Source organism: Octopus bimaculoides, chromosome 14 (assembly GCF_046866305.1).
Source record: "Octopus bimaculoides isolate indiv1 chromosome 14, ASM4686630v1, whole genome shotgun sequence".
Lineage (NCBI taxonomy): Eukaryota > Metazoa > Mollusca > Cephalopoda > Octopoda > Octopodidae > Octopus > Octopus bimaculoides.
The window spans coordinates 3,929,905-3,934,375 of NC_142941.1; positions in this window are offsets into that span (position 1 = coordinate 3,929,905).

Consider the following 4,471-nt stretch of genomic DNA (forward strand, 5'->3'; position numbering starts at 1 on the left):
AATGATAGTTGTGGCGGTTGTTGTTTCGCTCCAGGTAAATTTTGACCTCGAAAATATGATCACAAGCATTCCAGTCGTGATCATCCCGCCTTTTATTCAGACATCGTGTAACTAAGACCACATTATTCAATATTTATATTATCTGAAATGGTAGAGTGTGACACGAAGAATGTTTGGCTGTTATTTCTAGCAGACCAACTCCTAACTCCTTCGTTGTCCCGTTATGGTGGTGGTGGTGGGGGGGGGCGACGCAGTATTGTTGACTGTTATGATGATATAGAGAGAGGAAGGGAGAGGAGAGAGATTATAAGCGAGCAAGCAGAAGAGATAAGGGGAAAAGGGAGACGGCGGCGGGGGATGATGGTTTTTTTTATGTATGTGTGTAGGTGTGGGGGAGGCATAACAGGAAGATACAAGGCAACAGAGGAGAGGAGAGAGAGAGAAAGAGAGAGAATTGGAGAGAGACTGCGACGAAGCGAGGAAGAAAGAGAAGAAAAGTAAAAAAATCAGAAAAACAGTAAAAGAGAGAGAAGAAGTAAAAGAGAAGAGGAGAGACTGCAATGAAGAGAGGAAGAAAGAGAAGAAAAGTAAAAAAGAGATATTTAGAGGTAGGAGGCATGATAAAAGGAGTGAGAGGTAGAGGTAAGAGAGCGAGTTTATTTATATTGCATAGTGGTAGGAGGCAAGATGAAAAACAAGGGGGAAAGGATGAGGAGGAAAGAGAGGAAAAAGTAAGGGGGTGACAAGAAAAAAGTTCAATAATTGTGGTGGCGTTTGAAGAGAGAAAGGAAGAGGGTTTAAAGAATAAATAGAATAGAAAAGAGAGACAGAGAAGAGTGGGGAAAGTAGGCCATGTTGTTGGTTGATGGTAGTGGTGGGAGATATAATTGGTATTAGAGAGAGAGGGTGGTGGATAGATAAAAAAGGAGAAAGTATGAGGAAAGTTACTGTGGTGGTGAGGGGCAAAATGACATAGAAGGGAAGGGGGAAAGAGAGAAGGAGGAGGAGAATAATAAAGAGCGAAAGATAAAATGGTCGTGTTGTCGGGTATGGCGGCAGGAGAGATAATCGGAAGAGATAAGGAATGAAATGTAGGATATGGGGGAGGGGGGAAATAATTAAAGAAAGGGAAAGAAGGAGAAAGGAATGAAAGGAAGTAATGTTATGTAGGAGAGAGAGGAAGAGAGGAAGAAAGAGGATAGAGAGAGTAAAGAGAAAGCGAGAGAGAAAATAAGACGAAGAGAAATAGAGAAGAGGAGAAAGGGAGACACTTAGATAAAGAAGGATTGAGATAAAACAACGGAGAGAAAGGGAAAGAGAGTAAGACTTGGATGTGAGGGAAGAAGATGAAGAGAAAAGAGATAGGTTGAGAGAATAAGACGAAGAAACAAAATGGAGAGAAGGAGACGAAAGAGAAAGAATGAAAAGATTAGAGAAAATATGAAGGAAAAAGATTAGAGAGAATGTGTAGGACTCTGAGAAAGTGTAGAGAAGTGTATGAGAACGAGAGAGGAGGAGGAGGAGAAATGAAATGGCAGTGCAAGGAAAATGAGAGAAAAAGTCGATAGAAAGAGAGCAATCATGGCGTATGTTTGTGGGGAGGGGGGAGAATAGAGAAGGGGAGGAGAGGGAAGAGTTGCGTTTTCTGTGTTTCTTTATCTTCTTTCTTTTACTCGGTTAGAAGAGTGTGAGTGTGAGTGGAGGATGGGAGAATGTGATGAAAGTTGGAAGGAAGCGAAGTCAGTGTGGTAGAAAAATAATGAGAAAACGGGGAGAAATCGATAATATCTAGTAAAAGTTGGGGGGAGGGGGCGAGGGGTAAGGAAGCGGAGGTTGATAGGGAAAACAATAAAATAACGAATTGCTTAGGGGAAAGGGGGACGGAGGAATAGTAGTCGTAGGAGTTGTGCAAAATATAAAACTACACACACACACACACACACACACATATATAACAAATACATATATATACACATTATATGTAACATAAATATATATATAGTCTTTATTCTTGTACTGCGGCCATGCTGGAGCACAGCCTTTAGTCGAGCAAATCGACACCAGGACTGATTCTTTGTAATTCTAGTACTTATTCTATCGGGCTCTTTTGCCGAACCGCTACGTTACGGGGACGTAAACACACCAACATCGGTTCTCAAGCAGTGGTGGGAAACACATACACATATGGCGGGCTTCTTTCAGTTTCCGTCTACGCGATCCACTCACAAGCTTTAGTCGCCCCGAGGCCTTAGTAAAAACACTTGTCCAAGGTGCCATGCATTGGGACTGAACCCGAAAACTGTGTCTAGAAAAGAAATTTCTCACCACACAGTCACGCCTGCGTCTATCATTTATTGGTCAGTTATTTTACGTATATGTATATATTTACTATTTATTTGGCCCTCAGTTTGCAGGATTTTTGGTGTGAAATTGAATGTCAAATCATTTGAACCTTTCCAGCACTATTCTGTCAATAGGGATGCAACCACACCGGCTGCAGTTTTAGTTCAGTTTTTATGGTTTAATTAATTTATTACTAAGGAGAAAATCATTCAATAAATTTATTAATTCATCAAGTGCTGTCATGAGTGAGTGGTTCTTCGCAACCATTTGGCTCCCGAGTTCGATCCCACAGCACGGGGCTCTAGGTTTTAGTTTGCCTAATGAATTTCTGAGGTGAACATCGTAGACGGAAATTGCGCAGAAGCCCACAACACACACACACATGTATGTATGTATATATATATATATATATATATATATATATATATATATATATATATATATATATATATATATATATATATATATATATATATATATATATGTACATATGTATATATATATATATGTATATATACATAGATATGTATGTGTGTGCGTGTGTATATATACATACATGCATGCATATGTGTGTGTGTGTGTATGCGTGTGTGTGTGTGTCTGTATTTGTGTATGGTTGAAATTTATAGAAAAACAAAAGGCGAAGACACGTGTATGAACAATAAGGAAGTGTATTAGTTTGACGCTCGGGAAAAATGAAAGAAGTCTTTTATGTTTCGAGCCTATGCTCTTCAGCAGAAAAGAATATGGAGAACTAAACAGAAAGGATGAGAGAAAACTTGTAGATTTAGCAGTCAAGCATGGTGAATATATGTATGTATGTGTGTTTGCGCGTGTGTGTGCGTGTGTGTGTATGTGGCTGGCACACACACACACACACACACACACACACACACACATACACAAACAACGACGGATCACTTGACCAAAATGTCTTTTGGCTCCTTTTCTAAAATGTTAAAATTCTTCAATACATGCAAAGATTTTCTGAGATTCCTGTAACTCCCAGGTACCAGGGTACGATTTACCCCCGTACCTCTTTTGTGACATGCGCCGTATGTATGTATGCATGTATGTATGTATGTGTGTATGTATGTATGATTGTATGTCTGTCTGTCTGTATGCATGCATGTATGTATGTATGTATGTACGTACGTATGTATGTGTGCATGTATGTGTATGTATGTATGTATGTGTATGTATGTATGTTTGTATGTATATGTATTATTGTATGTATGTATGTTTCTATGTATGTGTATGTATGTATATGTATGTATGTTTGTGAACTTTCTGTCCGCAGAAGCCATGATAGATCGCTGACCAAACACAATTCAATTTTTTTCTCTCCGTGTTTTTCTCCGTATTCTTTCTGTTGAAGAGCATAGCTCGAAACGTTAAGGACTTTCTGTATTCCCGAGCGTCAAAATAATACATCCTTTTGTTGTTTACACCACCTGTCCTCGTCTGTTGTTTCTTTTTTCGTACATTCTCCCATATGTATGTTTCTATGTATGTATATTTATGTATGTGTGCATGTATGTGTATATATGTATGTATGTTTTGTATGCATGTATGTATATATGTGTATGTATGTGTATGTATGATTGTATGTATGTATGTATGTATGTATGTATGTATGTATGTGAATGTACGTATGTATGTGAGTGTATGCATGTATATATGTGCGTGTAAGTATGAGGTATGCGTGTGTGCGTGTGTGCCGTGTGTATTTATAACGGATGAGTGAATGCCTGTTTGTGTTGCATGACAGAAGGAGAAACTGGAGAGTCGTACGAGTGAAGTCGTAGCGTTGATTAAATGCGGAGATAATAATTATGGAGACATGAGTGAGTGAAAGAGAGGAGGGGCTGTGAGAGGAGGCGAATGTGTGTGAGCGTGTGATAGAGGTGGCTGTGAGGGAGTTTGTGTATGTGTGTGTGAGAGAGAGAGAGAGCGAGAGAGACAGAGAGAGAGAGAGAGACAGACAGACAGACAGACAGACGGACGGAGAGATAAGTGGTGAGCGAGAAAATGGAATAAGCGCAGGAGATAATGACAAGATAGAGAATGGTAGTGAGAGGAAGAGAGAGAGAGAGAGAGTGAGAGGTAAAGTGAAAGAGGGAGTTCA